Source organism: Taeniopygia guttata, chromosome 1 (assembly GCF_048771995.1).
Source record: "Taeniopygia guttata chromosome 1, bTaeGut7.mat, whole genome shotgun sequence".
Taxonomy (NCBI): Eukaryota; Metazoa; Chordata; class Aves; order Passeriformes; family Estrildidae; genus Taeniopygia; species Taeniopygia guttata.
In genome coordinates, this window is record NC_133024.1 from 51,247,156 (window position 1) to 51,273,735 (window position 26,580).

At 39.5% G+C, this 26,580-nt stretch overlaps 1 long non-coding RNA gene across 1 annotated transcript; it reads right to left on the reverse strand.

Moving 5' to 3' along the window:
* Positions 1-367: 367 nt before the first annotated feature.
* On the reverse strand, positions 368-26,098 carry LOC140683951 (uncharacterized). The gene is made up of 3 exons (XR_012055641.1): positions 26,004-26,098; positions 3,298-3,373; positions 368-1,299 (listed from the first exon to the last, which is right to left on the reverse strand). It is a non-coding gene; the product is annotated as an uncharacterized lncRNA (long non-coding RNA).
* Between the last annotated feature and the right edge of the window lie 482 nt (positions 26,099-26,580).

Sequence of the window (26,580 nt, forward strand, 5' to 3'; positions counted from 1 at the left end):
GCTTAATTATAGGACCTATATTTAAAAGACAAACAAACCAACCAAAATTCAAACCTAAACCAAGAAAAGGATCACCAGACATTTTATTCTTTTGCAATCTGTGGGGAGACAGGAACTTTCATAGGCTTTGCCAGTATAATACCTGAAATACCTTCTGAAGGTATTAAACCCTCTCCATTTACTACTAAGAAACCTAACATAAAAATACTCCTACATTTACATACTGTACATTAACATATCAAGTTTGATGGGATTAACCTAGACCCTGATAATGAATTCCATTACATTTTTTATAGCTAATTTAATAGTCATATAGAAGAATATTCAATAGCATTTGATAGCTTCATTGTATTGGGAGAATTGGGTCTTTGTTATGGACTGCTATTATACAGACTAGAACATACATGCCACAGTGGCCATCTTTTTTAGAGTTCTTTTCCAAATATATAAGTCCAAAACCAAATCATTATCAAATCATGTTTGTTTATGACCCCGTATCTTCACAAATAATATGAATTATTCTTGACTGTCTGTCCCAAAATGCCAACTTTTATGTACTTTATTTTTAGACATATTTGAACAAAGAAATTCCATGAATTTTCATGTTCAGTTTCCAAGAATCCATTTATTTCTACCACGTTTCTAGTTTAACTTAAGGGAATGCAGGCTGCACTTTAAAGAGTCTAAAGAATAATGAGCAATAAACAAATGATATCACATAAAATCTGGCAACCTGAGTTCCCCTTGATTTTTTGTTGTTATTGTTCTGTCTGTTTAAGAAGTAGAGGTCTTTCTTATTTATAAATGTGATCTGCTGAAAGAACAGGAAATCATTTCAAACTATTCTTATAAAAAGTAATACAGAAAGTTTCAACCCAGTCTTATAAACAATGGTACAGAAATTAACTTTTTTGTAGTTAATAAGAAAAATATTTAGAAAGAAAGAGCTGGCCTTCAACTTCATATAGGCATGAACTTTTTCTGGAGCTTAACCAGGAGTGTAAAAATTATTAAATTCTAATTCGTAATAAGTAATATTCTTCTTTTATGTACCTTGCTCTTAATTTTTACATCTTTAATTTGTGCATGAAAAATTTAGCAAAGATCAGGTCCCTATTATTTTGGTCTATAAATTCACAGTTCCTAAGGAGTCTGTATTATAAATGTACAGGATAAATTTGTGCTTTCCTACAAAAGGGTTTGATTTGTTCAGTAGAAAAATGTCAACAACCAACACTAGAAGTCTCAGTCTCACATGTTCATCTCCCCAGCCCAGTTTCACTGAAGCCAATGTGAAATCTGCAAATGAGAACACAGAAAGAAATTATGCCATAGAACAGATCCTCACGTGGTGTAAACTGTATTTCTTTGCTGAAGTAACTGGAGTATGATGTTTTTCACCAGCTGAGTGTCTTCCCCCAGTATTTTGTAGCTTCTTGAACAGGAAAACAACCATTGATCACACTGCGAACAGTTCTAATTGAATGTTTGTCTGCTTTTAAATGTAACATTAGCACACAAAGCAAAACAGTGAAGACTCAAATATATTCCACTTTCTTTTCACTAGGAATAGTAGATCGATTGCAGCAGATGTATAGAAATACTTTGGACAACTATTTATGAGGTGGACAAAACTAATGATAAAGCTTAAGGTAGGCTTATCCTTTGTTCAGCATTTTTTGGTATGTGCTTATTTTGAAGCATGTGTATTCCATTGAAATCAATGGAATAATCCTGTGTTTAAAGTTGGAGGAAATTGTATACCTGTTATTCTAAAATGAATCCTATATAATGATTCCAAAGTTTTTGCTAAAATTTTGTCTGCAACTTGGTTTTCTTTTTTTGCAGTACTGACTAGTTTGTTAATTTTCCAAGATAATATAGAATGATGGTGTTCATTTTACATATACTTTACGCATATGTAGAAAATTGATGCTGAAAGAGAATCACTGTCCATTTTCAGAGCAATATGGGATTTCTATAGCTTTGTAGTTTCCTTACATGCATTCACCACAATTGCAATTTTCTGTCATCCTTTCTTAGCGTTGTCATATATAAAATATATATTTAACGTATAGAATTTTATAAAATATTATTAATCCTTCTTAAATTATTCTGAGACCAATGTAAATTTCCTATAGACATTCTTCTTTTTCTTTGTCTAAAACATACCTCTTTGTCTGGGATAATTTGTAAAATTATGGTTCAAGGAAACATTTTTACCAAAACAACTGATGTTTTCAGGCCAGATCGCCTGAAAAAAAAAAACCTTTCTTCATTCAGTGTCTTTGATTAATACATTTTACCAGTTACTATTCATGGATATATTTTTAAAAATTTTTTCAGTATCTACATGCTCCAAGTGCTTCTTAACATTGCAACAATGAAATGATGCTGGGATTATTTTATGTAGATGCAGATGGACAATGCAGATGGAGATGTAGATGTAGATATAGGTGCATCCATATGTATGTTTCTTCAACCCTTGCTACTCCTGAAATTTAACTTGATTTCTTTTCTAGAAGGGCAGGAGGGAAAAAATAATAAGTGATTTGAAAAGAAACACATACACATATATATTACATTTAGTAATTTACTAGTATGTTGATAATGGTCTCTGCTCAGGTTTGATCAAGCTCTACAGCTGCAAAGCACAAATTTCATCCCACATCCTGAAATATTCTGTTTATTGCAACAGAGTAACCACCATTGCTCCAAGAAGGAAATACATATAGTCTATACAGAGATAGAAGCTGTTACAGTTTTTAAAAATGGGATTTTCTAAAGCTATTTGAATAACTATGCAAAATACCACAGTAAAGAAATTTTACATTTATCTTAGTGGTAGCAATCATCTAAAGAATTGATCCTCGACTGCCTTGTCTCTGGATTTGTCCCTAAAAACCAGATTGGAACAGCCCCACACTTCTTAGCAGATGAAACAGCTGGATATATGAACCCTGCCACTGTATTGATTTTCTAAATAGATTTTATTTGAAAACCTACTGCCATATTTCAAGGACTGTAGCTTTTGTTAGTCAAAGAACATCTTGCTTAATTTCTTTCCATTTATTTTTTCTTTGATATCATTCTTTCAGAGATCACTGAAACCCCATAGTTCACAGGGCACAATCTGTGCAGGTATGACTGACAGCTATAGAATCAACTCCCACTTTACAAGAACAGTTGTCTTTCTCAGAACTAGTTTTCTTCTTGTGTTACCATGACATTCAGGATCACATATATATGAAAGCTGTTTCCCACTTGAAAAAAGGTGTCCTTCATGATGGATCTTACTTCTAATTCCACTGCAGCCAGTATTTGGTGACCTTGAAGACTTGCTGCAAAGCCCATCTGTTTGTTGAAGCTTTCCCTTCAAAAAAAAAAAAAAAAAGTAATTTGTTTAGCAAACTGATTAAAGTTACCTATGAGTAAAGTTAGGACCTGTTGTTTCAGTGGTAATGAAATTGCAGTAGGTACAAAAGAAAAGAGAGGATGATTTACAGACTTCTTTAAAGCTTCTTAATTATTTATCTCTTTTAAATTGTTTTATATACTTTTCTACTGTATGTATGGAACATGGAATAGGCATTGTGAACAAATCCAAGTTATCAGCACCATCATTTTAGAACAGATTTACAATGTTTACCTCAAGGTGTCTTTGTCTTTTTGTCTTTTGCCTCTTTGCCTTAACTAACACATCTTATTCTACTTAAATGGTCCAAATGTAAAAAAATCCTTTTTTGGAATTTTGAGTTATTATGATTTGACCCAGCTTTCCATCACTCTGCTTCATCAAAGATTTTATAGCAGATAAGGTACCTCGATGGTCTCTTTGTTAGGAACAAAATTCTAAGCCACAATAAGATAAAAGGAAGTACATATTTAATTTTTGTGGGAAGATATTTTCCACATGAGGTTTACAACTTCCTACAATATATTAATTCTTTTCTTTATTTGGACTCTTGAATCCATGGATTGTTTTGCAGTCTTAAGGAAATGCAGGGTGTCTCCCTGCATTTGTTTTCAAGTAGCAGTGGCCCATATGCAAGTCAATTTGGAAGGCTTTGTTCGTCACAAGTTCTATTTTAATCTTTTCTTACCATTTTTTGGGAGAAAGAATAACAGCTTTAATTTCTCTCCTACACCTTTTCTGATGTTGCTTTCAATTCCAAGCTTAGCCAAGAAGACTCTCCCTTAAAAAATTGTGTAATTTAATATATCTTTGTAACTCACTACATTGAAGCAAGAACCTATCCACTTAGTCTACAGAGTACATATGAAGGAAATTACTAGGTCATTTTTTAACAGCCTAAGAGAGGATCTTAAATATTTAGAGCCATTTCAAGTTTTCCCAATGGTTCAGTGACTTTATGTAATAATTTTGCAGATTTATTTTACAGAACTTTAAGCACCCTACTTGATGCATACTCACATAGTAGCAAGATAGCATAGCACAAATAGCTGACACTCCCTCGCTGCCTTGTGGCAGATGACATCACACCATTTTAGGAATAAAAGCAGTGGGTATTTGTTCATTTGACGATTATGCATGGACATTATGGAATCTAAGAAAGAAGATTTAAACATTTGGGCAGGGATTATTATTAGCAAATGCTTGTGCCTGAGCAACCGGACAGAGCAGAGACTCAAACAGACCTAAATGTTCTAACAAAAACTATGCATATTCTTCAATAGCACACACATGCCTTTATTCTGAACAGAGTGCATTTGCTGTATAAGCTATTATTATGTGTGACCTTCAAGATTCCCTTTAGATTTATATTTTAGGTTTTCAAAGCTCTGTAAAAGCTTTGTCTTTCACATTAACATTTGTTAGGTATAATATATGCTTGCATTGAAACCATTTTTGGAGAGAATGTCAAATTATTCCCCTTATTTTTTTTCCCATTCTAATACAGATAGACTAAAGGCATTAGTCAGAGTGTTATAACCCACTTTATTGCACAGACAAGAAAATGCATCAAATTCTGCAGAAACAGATAAAAAAAATATGGTTAGAATGTTACCCGAAAAAGCACCTGCTTAAGAAACAGTATCTTGACCAGAAAAAACAAACAAACAAACAGACACACCCTCCTTAAAAAAATCACACAGACCTCAGTATACTTTATATGAAGTTCTTTAATATGCAAGCAATACTTTTACCTACTTCTATTTTAAGTTTACATAAAACTTAAATTTAAATATCCTCTTGAGGAAAGCCATATTCTGAAAGTTTGTCATTTATTTAGCTGCACAATATATGACTCAAACAAAACTATATTAACAGAAAAAGCGGAATTGCCTTCTCTTTAGACAGCTTTAAGTACTAAAAATGGAGAAAGATCTTAGAATCTTGGAGCAGCCTATGTTGAAAGGGGCTGGAAAGATCAATAATATGGCCCAAACTCTTGAAAAAGGGTTCTTATTGTATGATATGGCAAAAAGCTTTTTATATCCTATGCAAAAAGTAGTGCTCCTTGAAATATTTGGGGATCTTCAACAAAAGGAGACTATAAGAAGGATTCACTGAAAAACAATCTCCTGTAATTCAGAGAATTTACTGCTTTCTCATACCTCACAGTGCAATTTCTCTCAGCCATCTATTGAGGACCTTTTAAAGATGAGTAGCCTTAGTGGACAATTTATACATATCACTCTTTTCTGAACATGAATGCATTAAATTTTCAATTCTGTTGCTTACAAAGTAACATACTGAAATATTTGAGAGGCCTTCAGTATCTGAAGCAATCACTTGAGACTGTACTTAAAGACATTAAAGCTTACAAACAACTACCAAATAGCTCAAATCTGCTTTTCAAAAGTATAATGACTATGAACTAAATAATAAAATAGACATAATAACATCTAACCAGCAGTTTTACCTTTAAGATATTTACTTGCACTGTCTAACAGAAGTTTATTTCAGTAATAATAATTGCATTTGTATCTGTCTGTAAATTATTTCTAAATTAGCAAAAAAATTATGTAGGTTGGTTTGGGTTTTTTCACCTAAATTTTAATACTGAATGCAATATAATGCAATTGTATATTGTAATTTTTTATAGTTATTTGGCTAGCCAAACACTATTAAAATGAATACAGTTTTGACAATTGACAGGAATCTGCCTTACCATAAATGGTTATATGGATAAAACACTGGGAATACAAACAATTTTGGTTTTATTTTCATTATTATTTCATCAGTCTCATAAGTTAATATTAGGTATAAACCTCTTTAGAAATATGAGGCATAAGCATCTTTAGATTACATTTAATGTCTTATGTACTTCAACAAAACTACATCTTTTCCTACAGCAGTAATCAGTCAGGAACTTTAAGTACCCCACTTGATGCATACTCACATAGTAGCAAGATAGCATAGCACAAATAGCTGACACTGTTTCAGATACTTTCATTCTCCTATCTTTTAAAAAACATACAAACTCCAGGGCATGCTATCATCCTGTTACTTAAAGAACTGCTGTGTTGCAGGAACGTCTTTCACAGTCAGACCTCAAAATGGTCATTCATGCTTTTGTTATTTCAAGATTAGATTTTTGCAATTCCCTATTGGCTGCTTGCCCAATAGGATGCTGCATAAACTTCAGCTGGTTCAGGATGCAGTTATCAGGTTTCTCTTCTAAAAGGGACAATCCAAGCGTATTTCACTCTTTTTGAAATCTTTGCTCAGATTGCTGGTTAAGGAACATATTGATTATCAAGTAGCCCTTCACATTTTCCGGCAGAAACATGACGTTAGTCTAGTGCACTTTATCAATATTTTATTTTAAGCACATCCTTATGAAACAATATCCAATGAGGAAAACATCCAGGTTGACCCAAGCTCAATTTACAAATTGTAGTGAGGTCCTATGCAGTATCAGTAGCACTATTTTTCTCACTTAACGTAAATTATCCTAAGTTTCAATATTGATTTTTACATAGAACTACTCATTAATGTAAATAGATTGCCACATGTTTTCACTAACTGAGAATCTGAGCCTTGGTTTTAATTTTTGTTTTTAATTACAACTTGTGTTTGATTGGACTGAATACAGGGTCAGAGGGTTTTGACATTTTCACTCAGGTTTAGGATCTAATCCGCACTTTGGACTGAGACTGCAAGTGAATTGTTACTGTTTGCGTTCATCACAGAGAAAATTCTCATAGATAAAAGATAAATTCAAAAGAGGAAAAAATGTTGACTTTTTCTCTGGTAGCTTACAATAGCCGACGAAGCTTGACAAGCTTCTCAGCTTTTTCAAATTGAACAAACCTCATTTCAGATATAAGGGACATCTGGAAAAATTTAATGTATTACTAAAATTGAATTAAAACATACCAAAAAATGAAGACAGATACACATAGTAATTAAGAAACAAATTACTTCCAATAAGCATCAATCCTATTTTTAAAGTGTGTGAAATATGATTTAATTATAAGTCAATCTACCAAAATTAATAAACTATTCAGTTCTTAAACTGTCTGTCTTACAATGGTCCCACATACTGAAGAACTGTTTTTAATTATGTTTTGGTTTCTTCTTTTTTTTTTTTTTTTTTTTTTTTTTTTATGAGCAGGAGTAAATAAGTAGTAATTGTAAGGGAGAAACTAGTGTCAATTTGAAGCCCTGAGTTTCATTAGATGCTGCCACCTGGAGCAGCAGTTTGTAAGATTATGCACTTTGAATGCTGCAGGTCTTTTAGAGCCAATTTTTCAAAAGCATTAAACTTCCTAGCAGAGGTGACTGGTGTCATTTCCAGAAAGCCTCAAAGATGCTAAGGGCAGCCCACAGAAGGGAAGCTTATCTTCGCTTCTGAAGCACTGATGCCAGGAAATGATCTTTAACATTAAGTCAGGTGATCTGTACTGCCTCATGTTTGTGTGGCTTTAGCATGTGGCATCCTAGCACAGGCAGGCTGCTTTCACAGCCTTGTACATCACAGGTTTCCTCTGGGTCCAACATGCAGATCCTATGGCTTTGTTTTTGTTATTATTCTAATTTTTTCAGTGCCTTCAGTTTCACTTGTCAAGATAGTCAGGACTGTGTGGCCCACAGAAGAGCAGCCAGTGTGGGACTGGGTGCTCTGAAGACAAGAAATGCTTTGCAGTGAGTGTGGAGCTGCACAAGGGTGGCAAAAAACATTATATCTCAGCTGGACAGGAGAGAAGAAGCTATGAATTTGTGCATGCTTTGTACTGAATTTACTCTCAGAAAGAGGACATTAAACATTATATCACATTATATCCACACATCCAGTCCCAGTTGTTAAATTAGTGTAACTCCTGAGATACCCAGATAATTCAGAGCAGGGTTTGGTGTTGGTGTATATTTCTCCTTCTCTCTCTCTCTCCCTCTTTCTCTCATTATGTTATTTATGAACTTATTTATGTTTGTTCAATTTTGGCACTTGAAATAGGAGTAGTTGCCTATTCTGTATGCAAAAACTTGATTTTGCTTTTAATTTCCACAGCTCCCTAAAACTGTCCTTTTTCTTTCCACTGCCTTGCTTTACTGAAATTAATCTGGGGTAAAAAAAAAAAAAAAAAAAAAAAAAAAAAAAAAAAAAAAGGCTCCTTGTCTCCTTGTGAGCACTTGAGCCCTTCTTGAGCCCTTAATTTTCTTTGTGTTTTGATTACAGATGAATTATTTTCAGGAGAAGATTATAATAATTTGTTTCAAAACAGATTTTTAAAGACAAAACCTCTGCAATAAATAAAAATGGCACTGTTACACAGTTCATTGCACACTATTAGAATATCTTGCACTGCTGGTTTACAGGATCTCAGATACTAAATACATATTCAAAAGGGGACAAGTAGATTGTTGATTCTTGTCAACAAAGCAAGACATAAAAAAAAATACGTAAAAATGACATATATTGCTAATAGCATTCATTTCCCTAGGCAAATTACGAGTATCAGAGTTTTATTTACATCCCATGAAACTTCCATTCCATTTAATATTCCACAATAAATTGCACATGTTCTTTAGTAAGATTATTGTAGTGAATTTGAATTAAAGAAATGAACAGGCTTTTCACTATTTTCTGCATACTAACAAGAGAGAATCTCTTATATTATTCCCTGCTGGCAGGAAAGATGAAATTTATTTCTTCTTTTTTTTTCTTTTAAATTTCTAAGAAGGAGGACAAGGACAAATGATGGACTATTTTACTACTTTTTGTACGTTTTTCTCAATAATTTAAACAAAAAAATATTACTTATGAAAGTGAAAAGCAGAATGCCTACTAAAGGATAATAACTGCTACCTAATTAAGCTAAAGAAAATGTATAATTGAAGACATAAATTGAGAACAAAACATGGCGTGGAAATATGCTTACTGGAAACCATAAAAGTGGCAAATGAAGATTGTACTTAAAATGTTCTGTCGGTTTGCTTCAAACTTTACACAGATAATGCAGCAAATACATAATATTTTTCCTAGTGTTCGGCAGAAGTGGTATATATTTATAATTCATGTGATAGAATTTAATCAGATAGTCTGACTATTAAGGGTAACAACCACGTATAAATGACTATGCAGAATATTTCATATTGAAACAACACTAAAAAGATGCTACAAAAACTATAAAAACAAAATTGATTTTGTATGTTTTCCATGGTGGAAATACAGATTACCAAAGAGGAAAAAATCTAGATATACTGAACTATATATAGGTAATTTCACTTTTTCCACTTTTTGATAGCTGAAGTGTAACAAAACTATTCTCAAAAAGCTGTAGTTATCTAGGGCCTTAATTAGGTGATTATATGCTAAATTTAAATTGAAATATTCTCTTAAAACTTTTTTTTTAAACTGAAATATATTTTCAGTTAATGTATTTTTTGCATTTTTCAATAAAGAAGGGATTTAGAGTACTGCAATAGGAAGCAGTAATAAGACATTGGATCTGACTTCTTACTGCATTTTCAAACTAATAATTTTTCCATATATTGTGAATTACTTTTGGTTCTTCCCAAAATATATTCCCAAATTCAGGTTTCTTTATAGAGTTGAATTAGGAACGAGAAAGATTTTAGGACTTGTGGAAGAAATCAGACTAGATGGTTGCAGTGATCTTTTCTTTTTAGCCTTGTATTTTTTCAATGTTTTTAAATACCAGAGACAATTAAAAGTGGTTTTCACCTCACCTAAAATTGGATTGTAACTATCCACATCTGAGCTAGACATCCTTAGTACTTGCACATCTGAGGAAAAAATGTGTGTTTCAGGACAGTTCATCTTATGTTCTTCAGAAATGCCTAATTCTCTACAGAGACTGTAAAGAATTGTAGGGCCACTAATTCAAATGTAAGTATCCATTTTTTAAGAGTCAAATTTATTTACTCACTTAAACCTCTGTAATTAGAAATAAGTAGAAATAGTAATTACAAATACTAGAATAAGAATTTCTGGAGTCCTCTTTTTTTTTTTATCTTATTAACTGTTTTCAGAGGAAACAAACTCAAACAAACATTCACAGAAGGCCATATCACAGACTTTTGTTTACCTCTCTTTACCTCTCTCTCATCTCTTACTCCAGTTATCTGATACTGGGGAATTGCTCTTACAGAATTCTTAAAAAGTTAACATTATCAGCCTAGTTTAGGAACTACGAGTGCAGATCTTGACATGTAAATAACAAAGAAAATATATAGCTGTACCTATACTTTGCTCATTTTTTCAATGCATAGAAAGTACTGATAGCATTTATTTGCCTTTAGCACCATCTCATTTTTAGTCACAGATAACTCACGTGATGTTTGTCTGTTTTTATGGTCTTAGTTTTTTTCCCTCAGGTGCACATCTTTGAAAAAGAACTGTGGGGGTTTCATTTGGGTTTGAGATTTTTTCCATTTAAATCTTAATTTGCCTTCACGATTCATATTAGATTGTTGTTTTTTTGTTGTTTTTTTTTTTCCCAGGAAACCTGGCTAAATTAACACCAGTTCTTCTATGGGAATAGAAAAGAAATGTTTTACTCTTGCAATGTTAGGAATGTTAAAGTAGTCAGAAAACAATTTATTATCTTTACATTTGTCCTTGAATTAGTCAGTTTCACAAACGCTGGCAAAGACACAGAAATTATATGTACACTTTTTTGGAGGGACACTCATTTTTATTTGTTTATTACACAACAGCCACAGTTTTGCTATGTAGTACTTAAATACTTGATGTTATTCCTTTGTTTCTTCCCTCTCATTTTATGGTAATTATAGCATTAAATTTAGACATCTGAGAAATCATTTAGGAAAAGTCTATAAAAATTAATATCAACACAACAATTTTGTCTCCCAAAACATTTGTTATCGTCAGTCTTAAAGTATTAATTTCAATCTATAATCATCATGGTTTAGAATGACATGGGAACACACACTAGGAAGCTGTTAAATTATAGTCAGACATCTCACAAATGTATTGAAGTATCTCCTAGACTGATATGAGAACTATTAGTTATATGAAGAATGAAATACTATTTTTTTTCTATTAAAAACAATAATATTATTTGCAGCAGAAAAAAAAGTTGTCTTTAAATATCATATTTTGAAAGGAAATTAAATGAAAAAAATAAAAAAAAAGCCCCAGAACTTCCAAAATATAAGTGGAAGCAAAAAATATAGTATGGAAAATTGGTAGAGCTACTTAAATACATACTTTGTGTATGCCTTTTGAATGGGAGTTCATGCTATCTTTTCACTTTTCAGGTGCATCACTTTGAAATACAATGAACCACACAAATATTACTTAAACCTGATTTCACTGCTAAGAAAATGAGGTTCAAGCTGAAGCACATCTAAACCATCAGTACGTACAGATAGGTGCATTTTTTGTCAAAAGGTACAGATTAATAATAATACACAAATAACTGTGATCATTCTCAGCTGGCGTGGAGAGCAGCTGGGAGCATTTGAAGACAATCAGCCACCACCACCAGTTTGCATCCTGGCCAGCTGTACTCCATATGTTTCACATTTATCCATATCTCTCTATCTCTACACTCTCTGTCAATCTCTGCCTATATACAAAGGGCAATCAGGAAAGTAGTCACTTTTTATGAATGACATTTCCATCATCTATAAAAAATATAATGTTAACAAAATTACTTTTTTACAGTGAAGGAAGGAAGGAAGGGAAAGAGAGAAAGAAAGAGAGAAAGAGAGAGAGAAAGAGAGAAAGAAAGAGAAAGAGAAAGAAAGAAAAATATTTTTATTGTGTTGTGTGCAATAAAATACCATTTGGTCAGTCACAGAGGATAAATCTTAAACTCACATATAACTCTATGTCAATTGAGAATTTTTCCCTTCTTTTTTTCCATTAGTAACTGATAAAAAAGAGCTTTACTGGTGGAGAGGTGTTTTTGTTTGTGGAGAGAAGCTTCATTGCTCTGGGGTATTTCTTTCTGAAAGAGTTAGAGAATTAAAACTCAGTTTAAAGAATTTAGTTAATCTCTGGTCTATTTGCTATCTTCTATTTCACAATTAAATAATGTGTAGAACTATAACTGAAATTATGCCAAGTCCTTGTCACCTTGCACGAGAAAACCTAATCCCTTATTTTCCTTTAATTGTGCTCCGACACCTATTAGTTTCAAGATTCTAAACTAGGTCTTCTCTGCCCAAGGTAGCTAATTAAAAGCATCTAGATATTGCACACACATAGAAAACTACTGAATAATACATGAAGATTGACTGAAGTCAATTTCTTTACATTTTTATCTTTTATTCATTAAGAATTTCCAAAAAAACAAGGTTTGTTAAGGCAAAAATAACATACCACCATACTTATAGTCTTTTATAGTAGAACCTAAAGTGTTTTAAGGTAGAAGTGGCTACATCTGAACACATGGAAAGCTGAAAAACATGTACTATTGTGGAATTGTGTTATATATGTTCTATTATGTGTAAGGTCATTCCATGTATCCCCCCGCACTCTGTAAGTGACCTCCCGGGTTCTCCCATTTCCCCCCGCGGTCTGCCTTCCCGAGGAAGTGCCGAGTCATTTTGTTTACGTCTCTCAGACCATCTGTCAGCCACACGGTGGGGTCGAGAGACGACCGGGCACCCTTCCATCTGTCCATCTCCCATTGGACCCCTGCACCCCACTATCCCCAAGTCCCCCCGTGGCGTTATCTCATTGGCCGCCCCGGGTTTCCCCTCTCGAGTATTTATAAAACGGGTTTGGGGACGCCCCGGTGCTTTTTCTCCCGCCCGGCCCCTGTTCCTGCTGCTGCTCGGCCCGCCGCCTCCTCTCCCGCCGGATCCCTGCATGCCGCCGCGGCTCGCTCTCTCGCCCTGCCCCGCGATCGCTGCTGCAGCCGAATCGCTGCCGCCGCCGCTGCCGCGGTCGCCGCGGCTCCCGCACGTGCCGGCAGCAGCGCCGCGGCTCCACACGCCGCCTCTCTTGGATCGCGGCCAGCGCCGGAGCGCGCCGCCCCGCCCCTGAATCGGCCAGGCGGCACGGACAAACTCGAACTCAGCACGCAGCAGCTTCTCGGTTTTTTCCTTCCCAACCAAGCCATAATAAACCAAGATATCACCCACGGGGGAAAAAGTCTCTCTCCTTTTATTCGCCTCGGGACTTGCCTAGCTCCCAGACCCACGCAGCACCGGCAGTTACCCGCGAGGGTTCGCCGGAAAACACGGAAGTTGCCAGCGCTCCCCCCCCCCTCACAGAGCTAGCTGGGACGAAAAGGGGGACAAGAGAGAGCGCTAAGGCAGTTGTGGCGACCAACGCGTTGCTTGGGAGCTCCAAGCACACGGACTGAGGACCACCGAGCCCCGAAAAGCTCGTTGATTTACCTCGTGGACGTTACAACACCCTCGCAAGCCGCGGTTCCGTTTTAAGGAGCCAGGGCTTCCAGAGGGGTGGGGCCGGCACCTTTGGCTCGCACCGCCGAAGCTCGGCCCCCGCACAGCAAAAACTTCGCAGCTGGACTTTTCGTTTCGCCTTCGGACGTCGCCGGACCCGTGGTGACTTACCGGGGTCCCCCTGGGCTGGGTACGCCTTGCTCCCTTTGGGATGAGTTTCTCTTTCCCCCACAAGAGGGCGTAAGAGCCCACATTTTGTCTCCCGCTTCAGGGAGTTTGTAAGGGAGGGCTTCCCAGTCTCCGACAGGTGTTTTTTTTTTCTTTTGTTATTTTACCAGCCGCGAGGGTTGTGACACGCCTTAACATCGACATAATGGGTGCAAAAATGTCTGTGTCACAGGAGAGAATTTATGTTCAAACCCTAGGAATTTTAGTGGGGGGAGGGAAGAAATGTAAAAAATCAGACATGAAGCGTTTTGCACGGTGGCTTCTGCAGTCTTTCCAGGACCTGTCGCAGGAAAATTTGTACCAAGTCCAATTCTGGGACCGAGTGGAAAAAGAAATTGCCCAAAAGGAGGATCAGTCCCTCTCAATTTTTATCCACTTGGCAATCCAATTGAAGAATATTGTTAAAGATAACTGCGAAGGGAAGCCAGAGCCTTCCTGGTTCCGCTGCCTCCCAAGCCCCCCAAATCCCCCAAAACCCCTCTCCTATCCCTCTCTCCCTAGCCCGGGGATTCTCAGACAGGCATCCCGGCAAAACGAGCCGCAGGCAGATTCTGGCCTCTCTGTTAACCCCCAGGCTCCATCGCAGGACGATGCTGGCATCGCCCTGCACCCTTCCCCTCCCCAAACTTCCTCTCGTTGCAAAGTTGTGAGTTTTAAAACCCCAGATCCCTGCCCCAGGGCACAAGATGGAGGCGACCACATGGCATCCCCCTCCCCCTCCCTGCATTCTTTGTCTCCTAACGACCCCCTCCGCCCTACAGCCAACCCCTCCCACTCCCGAGACTTCTCCACCCACCCCTCCCCTCCACCCTCTTCTGGCACCTCCCCTAATGAATCATTCAGCAGTCCTCCCTCCGACCCCGCCCCTGCGGGTGAGATAACACCAGCCACACCCCCTAGCCCTGGTCCTGCCTCCGCCCTCGGTTCCCACGACCCGCCCTCTGGTTCCCACACCTCGGATCCCGAGGGGGGGGGGGGGGGGAGGAGGAGGGAGGGGGGGAGGGGGGAAGCCGCGACCTGCCGCAACCCCCGCTTGCCTTTTCTGCCGCACCAGTCACCTACACCCCGCGGCAGAGGGGCAGACCCTTGGCACAGTGGACCCCTATCCCACAGGCTGTAATTAGAGATGTTTGCAAAGCCCAAAAAGACTTTGGTCGGGAAAGTGAATACTTTAGGGGACTTTTAAAAGTCACACTTTCCTCCAATGAATACGTCCCTGCTGACATCCGCGCTCTGTTTTTGTGCTTGCTTAGTCAAGCTGAGTTTTTGGTATGGGAATCCGCATGGAGGCGGGAGGTACGGGATGCATTACCGCAACTTTGGGCAAAAGCCGAGACCTCCTCTGACACTGATGGAGGCATGTTGACCATTGACCACCTGTGCGGGATAGGGGATTGGGACGTGGCAACAACACAGGCTGAAAAGATTCCAAGGGGGGCATTGGCAGCAACTGCCAATGCGGCAGAAAAAGCATTTCTTAAGTTAAAACCCCGTGGTCCTGTTGTTAACTGTTTTTCTATTAAGCAGGAGACACAGGAATCTTTCATTAGTTTCGTAGACAGGTTGCACAGGGCAGCTGAATCGCAGGTGCCAGAGGACGGATTGAGGCAGGGCATGGTGAAGCAGATCGCCCTGCAGAACGCCAACGAGGCCTGCCGACAGGTGATGCTGAGCCTGCCCCTTGACCCAGAGCCAACACTCCAAGACATGCTGGACGTGTGCGCTCGAAGGGTCACCCTGCCTTCAAAAGACCCTCCGGGGACACCCCAAACGCCATCACGGAGAGTCTCCTTTGCCGAAGCCCATATGCCATCCGCGGCTCCGGCTCCTGCACGCCGCTTCACTGGGCCACCACCCAAAGGCTACCATCCAGGACGGCCCTGCAACCTGTGCAATAAGAAAGGACACTGGGCATCTCACTGCCCCCTCAAAGAGGACTTCTTGCGTTTTAAAAAACAGCAGCAAGGGCAAGGTGCCTCCAACTCAGGGGAACATTCAAAAAACTGATTTCCCAGCGCAGTCCCTCCCTGCGTGAGGACACAAATTTGGTGGGAAACATAACATCAGGGGGCAGGAGGGACAACACATTAGCATACCCACCTGAGGACAATAACTCTAATACCAAACATGACATTTCTGGAGTGCACAATAGGGGAAAAAGAGCTGGTGAACCAGCCTGCGTGGGAGGAGTTGGGAATTTCATCTCACAGGCATGGCTTGGTCGGGACCCCGACCATCCCAGGCCCATCCTTAACACCCAGTCCAACTTCTCTCCATACAGGTTGGCCCTAACCGAACCCCTACTGCTCAGGGACAGCAATTGGCACTTTGTCACAGTGGACACACAGGACCCAGGGACCTGGAGAAAACTCCACAGTAAGTACATCGTCCTTGGGGACACAAAATACACGCCACTCGACATCACTATCGCACCCAATTTGACACCTGCAAACCCTAAACATCTGGTGCTGTGGCTGCACTGTGCTCACCCGCCAGTCTACCTTCCCAAAGGGCAAATCATTGCCCAAGCCATACCTGTATCTGGGGCCCCTGTCTACCCAGAAGACCTGTGGAGGAAATCCGCAAAGCAGATCTACGAGGTGTGTCAGGCCCAGGTAATTGGGAAGGATAGACCCAAAACTGAGTGTTACATGTGGAACGGCGGTGAGCACAAGTGGCTTAACGGCCTCTTGGACACAGGGGCAGACGTCACAGTCATTCCCTTACGGGATTGGCCGTCGCGTTGGGAGTTGCAGGACATGGCTGGACACATTCAAGGTGTCGGAGGGGCACAATTGGCAAAACAGTCAAAAAACATCATCAAATTTGAGGGGCCAAACAGACAGACAGCTTACCTGCGTCCGTTTGTTCTGGATTACACGGAGCCCCTGTGGGGAAGGGACCTGATGGCCCAGTGGGGGGTCTCATTGACCATTCCTACCCCCCAGGTTTTTCGGGCAGCGGTCACTGAGGAGCGTCCTACCCAAAAGTTAAATTGGCTCTCTGATGTTCCAATCTGGGTAGAGCAGTGGCCGCTCAATAAACAAAAATTGAAAGCGCTCCAAAAACTCGTGGCAGAACAACTTGCCAAGGGACACATCCAAGAAACAACATCTCCTTGGAATTCCCCCGTCTTTGTCCTGAAAAAACCAGGCAAAGACGAATGGTGGTTGCTCCACGACCTCCGAGCCATCAACAATGTGATCGAAAATATGGGTCCACTCCAACCAGGGATGCCGTCCCCCACAATGTTACCCAAAGATTGGGAATTGGCTGTGATTGACATCAAAAATTGCTTCTTTCATATCCCCCTCCACCCAGACGATGCACCACGTTTTGCCTTCTCGGTTCCGTCCCTTAACCGAGAAGCCCCAATGGAGCGGTACCATTGGCGAGTATTGCCACAGGGCCTCAAATGCTCGCCCACCATTTGCCAGCGGTATGTAGCTTCATTGCTGACCCCAGTCCGTACAGCCACCGAGGGCGTGATCATCCAACATTATATGGATGACATCTTGATTTGTGCTCCCAATGACGATCTCCTTACACACGCGCTTAACCTGACAACCGATGCGTTGGTTGCTGCAGGGTTCGAGCTGCGAGAAGATAAGATTCAAAAGATGCCACCCTGGAAGTACCTGGGCTTGGAAATTACCAAGCGGACTATTACTCCGCAAAAATTGGCCATCAAAAACAAAATTCAGACCCTAGCAGACGTCCAGCAGCTGTGCGGTTCTTTGAACTGGGTGAGGCCATGGCTAGGCATTACAAACAGAGACCTAGCCCCTCTTTTCGATTTATTGAAAGGCGGGGAGGAGCCGAGTTCTCCCAGGGAACTCACCCCAGAGGCCCAAGCAGCTTTGATTAGGGTCCAGGAGACAATGTCTGCCAGACAGGCCCACCGGTATGATCCGGACCTGCCTTTTAAATTCATCATATTGGGCAGGCTGCCACACCTCCATGGTGTGATATTTCAATGGACAGACACCCCAAGGAAGGGCAAGGGCCAAGACCGAAGGGACCCACTCTCCATCATAGAATGGGTCTTCCTAAGTCACCGTCGGTCCAAGAGAATGACAAGGCCACAGGAGTTAGTAGCGGAACTGATCCGCAAAGCAAGAGCTCGGATCAGAGAGTTAGCTGGATGTGACTTTGAATGCATTCACATTCCCATCAAATTGGAATCAGGCCAATTCACCAAGGCCATGCTAGAACATCTGTTACAGGAAAACGAATCCCTGCAGTTCTCTCTAGACAGCTACACAGGCAAAATTTCAGTTTTGAGACCAGCCCACAAAATTTTTGAATCAGAAATTCAATTCGCATTGTCCATCAAACAAATTCAGAGCAAAAAGCCACTCAAAGCCTTGACAGTTTTTACAGACGCGTCCGGGAGTTCCCACAAGTCTGTAATAACTTGGAAAGACCCCCAGACGCAGCAGTGGGAGACAGACATTGTGGAGGTGGAAGGCTCCCCTCAAATAGCTGAGTTGGCTGCCGTCGTCAGGGCCTTTGAGCGATTCTCTGAACCCTTTAATTTGGTAACTGATTCGGCATATGTAGCTGGTGTAGTGTCTAGAGCACAGGACGCTGTTCTACAGGGTGTGTCCAACGAAGCCCTGCACAAGTTGCTCTCGAAACTGATTAAGCTAGTCTCCCACCGAGAGCAACCCTTTTATGTGATGCATATCAGGTCACATACCAACTTGCCAGGGTTTTTGGCCGAGGGTAATCGGCGTGCCGATTCTCTCGCTGCTGCCCCGGCTCAGGTAGCTCCGCTCCCAGATAAGTTCCAACAGGCTAAGATCAGCCACCAGTTTTACCACCAGAATGCGCCCGGGCTGGTCCGGCAGTTCCACCTCACTCGTGACCAAGCCAGAGCCATTGTGGCCACCTGCCCATCCTGCAAGTCGCTCCCCCTACCATCGGTGAGCTCAGGGGCAAACCCTAGGGGTCTGAGGTCCTGCGAGGTATGGCAGATGGACGTTACTCACATCCATTCCTTTGGGAGGATGAAGTACGTCCATGTCTCCGTGGACACTTTCTCTGGGGCAGTCTTTGCTTCTGCCCACGCAGGGGAGAAGGCCAAAGACATTGAAAAGCATCTGATACAGGCCTTTGCTATGCTGGGCGTCCCTAAATTGATAAAAACAGATAATGCCCCCGGGTACACATCCAAGGGATTTGTCAGCTTCCTGCAGCAATGGGGAATAGAGCACAAAACTGGCATCGCATATTCCCCGACAGGTCAAGCAGTGGTGGAACGGACTCATCAGAGTCTCAAACGCATGCTGAAACAGCAAACACCAACTATGAAGGTGGAGTCCCCCCAAGTTCGGCTCGCGCGTGCCCTCTTTACACTGAATTTCCTAAATTGTTCTTTTGAGAATCTCAACCCACCAGTCACCAGGCACTTTAACAACCACGAGCTGAGCAAGGTTAGGGAAAAACCACCAGTGATCATCAAAAATCCAGAGACTTGGCAGCTGGAAGGGCCCCATGAGTTAGTTACCTGGGGACAGGGATACGCTTGCGTGTCCACGCCCTCAGGACTGAGATGGGTCCCGTCCAAATTTGTCCGGCCATATGTCCCCAAACACCAGACTGGTAAAAAAAAGGATCCTCAGGTGAAGCATGCAGCCCTCCGCAGACGGAGAAAGTCTCCCCCCATCCTTTTTGACTCAGCACCTTCTCTTTCAGAGCCTTCCCTTTCACCATGCAGTTCCCTGGACTCACCTTTCCCTTTTGATTTAAACCTCCCCTCCCCAGAATGCTGAATTATGATGCTGTTAACATTCATTGTACTTATTATGAGTTTTAGTAATGTTTAAAGGTTTAAAGGTCATCAATTCCACCGTGCACATCGACCACGCAGTCTTCACCGCCCCATCAGAGCTGACATCTGCTCAACACAGACAGCCAGAGAAGAACCGAGCAGACATTGGGTTCAACGATGGGGAAAAAGACTGTAAAACCTCCCATTTAAGTTATTTTCCGTTCTTTTCTTTTGAAAAACAGAAGAGGGAGTTGTGAAATTGTGTTATTATATGTTCTATTATGTGTAAGGTCATTCCATGTATCCCCCCGCACTCTGTAAGTGACCTCCCGGGTTCTCCCATTTCCCCCCGCGGTCTGCCTTCCCGAGGAAGTGCCGAGTCATTTTGTTTACGTCTCTCAGACCATCTGTCAGCCACACGGCGGGGTCGAGAGACGACCGGGCACCCTTCCATCTGTCCATCTCCCATTGGACCCCTGCACCCCACTATCCCCAAGTCCCCCCGTGGCGTTATCTCATTGGCCGCCCCGGGTTTCCCCTCTCGAGTATTTATAGAACGGGTTGGGGACGCCCCGGTGCTTTTTCTCCCGCCCGGCCCCTGTTCCTGCTGCTGCTCGGCCCGCCGCCTCCTCTCCCGCCGGATCCCTGCGTGCCGCCGCGGCTCGCTCTCTCGCCCTGCCCCGCGATCGCTGCTGCAGCCGAATCGCTGCCGCCGCTGCTGCCGCGGTCGCCGCGGCTCCCGCACGTGCCGGCAGCAGCGCCGCGGCTCCACACGCAGCCTCTCTTGGATCGCGGCCAGCGCCGGAGCGCGCCGCCCCGCCCCTGAATCGGCCAGGCGGCACGGACAAACTCGAACTCAGCACGCAGCAGCTTCTCGGTTTTTTCCTTCCCAACCAAGCCATAATAAACCGAGATATCGCCCGCGGGGGAAAAAGTCTCTCTCCTTTTATTCGCCTCGGGACTTGCCTAAGCTCCCAGACCCACGCAGCACCGGCAGTTACCCGCGAGGGTTCGCCGGAAGACACGGAAGTTGCCAGCGCTCCCCCCCCCCCTCACAGAGCTAGCTGGGACGAAAAGGGGGACAAGAGAGAGCGCTAAGGCATACTATTAAATGTTTTCAGTCATTGCACCAGCTACTGGACACACACTCTTTTTATTTTAATACACTGATTTTTCAGAAGTAGTATAAAGCATTCTCATTATATTTTCCTTCACAATGTGGATCACTTGCCTTCAAGAAAAAAAAATTAGGCAAATTAAAATAGATATGATTTTAGCTTAAATTTGGGAATTATCTTTTTTTGCCATTGTTGTAGTTGTTTGTTTGGAGGCTTTTTTCAAAGAGAAAACTTTGGTTTTTGAAGTGCCTGTCAATGAATTTTTCAGTCTTTTATGTCTTTGAGCTGTTAATATCTTAAAGACATAATTTTTATATTGAACCTCTCAGCTGAGTGTAGACAAGAGAGAGGTGTTTTGCCAGTCTACAAATACATTGTGAAAGACTCAGAATTTAAGAACATTTATTTCTCACATAGTGTAAACTTTAAGTTCTCGCCTTTCAGAAGACCAGTTTATGCTTCTTAGACTTCACTCACAGAAATATCAGCACTCCTGCATTTAAGAGATGAGATCCATGGCAGTGTAGTTTAGCATATATCAGCAAATATTAAATTCACATTTTGGATATGTTTAGTGTGTTCTGAGCCAGGTTACTGGACTGATTAGATATTACATTTCAATCAAAGTTTTAAAGTTAAGTAATTGGCTGTTAAGACTGAAAAGCGACTGTATATTTTTTTACATTCATATGGGATTTGATATTTTCTGCTGATGTACATGGTACCATGTATTGAAGAAGACTGAAAGCTAAAAAGTGCCAATTATTTGTTAATTTCTGGTTTTACTTGTTTACTTGGACTTTAGAGAGGAAAGCTCAAATGCAAAAAATTACATTTTAAATTATATCTTTTTTTTTTCATTTAATAGCTGCTTTTTTAGAAATAACAAGTGGAAAAAACAAGACTGACTCAGGTTTTTATTTGAACAACATAATTTTGCTTAAAAATTCTGGTCCTCTTATTACCAGTGGACAAAATATTCAACAGAGTCCTGTGATGATTATGGCTGATATAATTAGATAATGCAAACTTCTGAAATGCTAAAGACAGCAACTATTATTGATTAGCATAATCCTAACCATGATCAATTGTGATTATCACTTTAATGTGAGAGATGCTAAAAATATGTAGTGCAGAACACATTATTTTAATATTGTAGGTAGCCATTATGTATATTATGAATTTTGCAGTCTTTGAAGTATTTGAATTAAGATATGGCACAGTTCTAAAAGGTAATCCAAGGTTATCAGTTGACACAATTAATTCTGATGGCATTTACTACATAACCAGAAAGATCACCTTATCATAATGGTGTATTTGGCCTGAAAATATGGGGTTCTGAGGACATAGTATTTAGGTTAAAAAACCAAACAACTCCCAAAGAGAAGAGAATGCAAACAACCCCCAAGATCAAATAAAATCCCCTATTATTTCACAAGAATTCCATTTAGAGCACATTTAAAGAAGGGTCTTACATTTCAACTAGCATCCTAAAGAATTAATAAAAAAAAAAAACCCAAAAAAAACCCCAAAAAAAACCCCAGGAAAACAAATCTGATTAGATGAGGAGTCAGTTGAACCTGGATTCCATTCTTTCATTCTGACACATAGCATAGGCTTTATATTATCTTACTTTATTCATTCAAAGTAGAGATACCTACATCGAAACATAGATTTCCTTAGCCGGTAAGGGAAAAATTTAGAACTTATGAATGGAAATAATTCCATCTAACATCGATATTTAGTCATGTGAATAACACCTTTACCAGCACTGACTCCTCTACGCAAGTTTGAGGGAGCCACAAGGGACCAGCTGAGATATCCACAGTAACTGTTTAGTATCTAAAATTAAATAAAATCAATCACATTTAATATGATTTGTGTAAGATGTTTTAAACCATGTTTTGTTTCATACAGAAATAGCTGTAAAATAAGTACTATAGTATGTGCTTAGAAATGACACTGTGAGGATTCATGAATGCATGGTGTGAAGGGCTTTAGCATTTCAGGATGAGTGCTCTTCCTTTGCACTGAATATAGTGAAACACTTAGGTTTTTCAGCAGTCATTACTTTGAAAAATACTTGCAGTCTTGAAGGCACACATTAAATTTTGCATTTTTGATATACTGTTTGCATTTCTTATTTTAATATCTGACTTATGCTTAGATTTATACCTAAACTTATAAAGGTTTTGTAGACATGATTAGTTTCATTAGCTGAATTAAGGAATCCATGCAGATGTTCTTTTTTCTCTGGTGCTTTAAATGAATAGTTCAAGTAGAAAAATGATAATAACATCTTCACATTTTTGTAAATTTATTTATATGCAGTTTTATTTAAAGATAAATTTTGCACTGTAGAGGCATCTTAGCTAGTACTGATGCACAGTGTTCAGTTCTCAGCACAATTGCATTTTAAGAAATATTTATACATTACTGTATACAGATTGTGTTGTAGGTAAACAAGAAAAAAGTTTAATTAAGCACTAAATATGTTTTTAAATAATACTGTTTACTTTCAAATTTCATTTATAGATACAATAATTATATTTTTATTCATGCAGCAGTGAAATACTGTTCTATGGCTTATAATGCAATACTGAAGCAAACATAGACTGTAAGGCACATCTATTTTATCCACACTGCTAACATCTAGGAAACCTAATGATGCCAATGTTCTCTCTGATTTTCACCAACTTTCTTTGTTTACTAGCCTTTCACTATCAACACACTCTCACATTTATTAATCCAGAAAGGAATTATATATTGCATTCAAAATGAGTCCAAAATGTAGGTGACAACTATAACAGGTATAATAGCAGAAAGAAGAGTTTTGAGGCTCAAAAAACTAAAAATTTTTTCTGCAACTTTTGCTAGGTTCATCATGCACAAAATAATTTGTTAGTAATTAAATGACAAAATTTTGATATCTGATTATAAAAACATGGTCAATGTAGTGCTATAGGGCTCTGAATACTCTTCTTGTTAACATTTGTGATCTATTAAGATATATAACTAAACAAAGATATCACATATGACTATGCAGGTGTTTAGACAGATATATGGATGGCTAGATAGCTTGATAGATTGGTCAAAGATAGAAGGTGGTGTGTGTTTCTGTGTATGTACCTATATCTTAATATCCCAATGCTCCTACAAATTCTACTGATAAAAAAAACAACAACAACAACAAAGTGAAAAAACCAAGAATGTGACATTTCATTAAAGTCACACTACTAGATTCTAGTACCTATGCAGTAGTACATCATGTGTATGTACTGGGCAGACAATATTTTTTCCCCTGTATTTAGTCCAAAACATTTTCTCAAAAGACCTAGTGATACCTCAGAAATACTCAGAAATGTTCTTCTTAAGCACTGTACTAAAATTCTTACAGACAACGATAGACAATCTGAAGTTTCTCCCTACATTCGTTATTTAAAACTGTGATCTGACTAGATGTTTGGCAGCTGCAATAACAATATTTTCCCTAATGAACTGGAAAATTAAGAAGCTTTTAATATTTACATAAAAATATCTCTGCTTCACCTTCAGTAACAAAACCCACCACAAAAACCCCATGGAAAAGAAATTAAATATAAACTGACATATTTTGTTTAACTCTTATCTATGACATTTCTAATTTTTGAGTTCTCTAGAAATAGTTTTGGACACATGAAAATCTTTCAGACTTAAGCTTTTTTAAGTGAGAAGCCATATCCATTCCATAATCTATTACCTATATTCTTCCTAGTTCATGAGCTATCATGGTTTAAGCCCAGCAAAAAATCAAGCCCCACCCAGCAACTTGCTCACTCCCTCACCAGTCAGATAAAGGAGAATATCAGGAGGGAAAGAGGGAGAAAATTCCTGGGTTAAGAGTTAGACAATTCAATAGTGAAAGCAAAATCCCTGCAAACAAGCAAAGCAAAACAAGGAATTAATTAACTGCTTCCCATAGGCAGGCAGGGGTTCAACTATCTCCAGGAGAGCAGGGCTGCATCGCACATAACGGCGATTTGAGAAGATAAACACAACTCCAAATGTCCCATGCTTCCTCTTTTTTTGCTCCACTTTATATACTGACCATGACACCACCTGGTCTGGAAACTTTGGTCAGTTTGGGTCAGCTGTCCTGGCTGTGTCTCCTCCCAACCTTCCATGCATCCCTAATTTCCTTGTCAGCTTGGCAGTATGAAAAGCAGAAAAGACCTTGGCTCTGTGTAAGCCCAGCTCAGCAAGAACAAAAACATGTCCGTATTATCAATCCTGTGTTCAGCACAGATCTAAAACACAGCCTTGTACCAGCCACTGGGAAGGAAATTCACTCCAAACCAGCCAAAACCAGCATATGCAAATATACAGAACTTCACATTTCTCATGCATACTCTGTCCAGTTTCCCTAAATCCAGGTTTACTTTCCACAGTCACCTACTGTTTCTGAATTTAAGCAGATACTATTGCAAAAATGAGCCTTCAAATAAAAGAATTGACATTATCAAGTAGATTCAGTTCTTCCTGAGTACAAAGTACTATGTGAAAGTCATCAAGTTGGAATATAAAGTTAAGAACACACTTAATGTGGGTAAATACTGATATCCGTATGTTTTGTTACCTTTGCCAAATTTCTACATATATGGTTATTATCATTGTCACATAAAACCCATTGTAACTGTAAGCCAGATGTAAAGTTCAACTATTTGATAAAACTTACTCCAAATTTATTTTATTGGTACCTTTTGGAAAGAGAGAGAAAGAATAAATGTAGAAAAAATTGCAAAGTATCTCTGGGGGATTTCTTCTATGTATACAGATATCATACAAAGAAACAGAAATTAGTTTAAAGAGGAGTTTTTTTAGGGTTTATTCTGGAGAATATTGTCTTTGAGGTTATTTCAATATGTATGAATAGCTCATTTCACTGTTGAATTTGGGATAAATGAAATGCAAATGTTGCTTGCAGTGATATTTTTGATGTTGTTTTACAGCAGGTGAGCAGTAATTACATTTCCATCTTTCTTTTCATTGCCATTTTTCTTTTCTGTGTACATCCTGAACTTACCTTACAAGTTGTTCCATCCTTTTAAGAAATATTGCTTAAAAGAAATACCATTCAAATGGGCTGATGAGGTAACAGGTGATTTTTACTCTTATCTGTAAAAAAAAAAAAAAAAAAATCAACTATAGGCAAGTAAATTAGAATGGAGTTTCTAGTAAGGCTTTTCAACGGTAAAACTTCAGATCCTTTGAAATCTGTTTACAGTTATCTAAGAGTGGTAGTCTGGATCATATTATAGAACAATGCCTAGGTGTTCTGGGTCACCTCTACATTGTCCAATGCTCTGCTTCAAAGAGTAATTCCTGGCCTTCAAGGCCAAATAATATAGCATGACAAATATAGAAAGCTCCCTCCACAGGTGGCTGATTGTGTGCCATACATAGGAGATTATCAGAGACTTTCTTTTGCATACATGGCCCCAAAGTGAAAATATGTGGGTTACAGAAATTGGAAGCTTAAATCATATCTGATATGACATAGGAATTGAGTATCAGTTCGCCAGAACTTCCACTGTCTAAAAGTGAGGATTTAAAGAGCATGCCATGGTATATACAAAATGTGGCGTTGGAGTTAGTGAGCA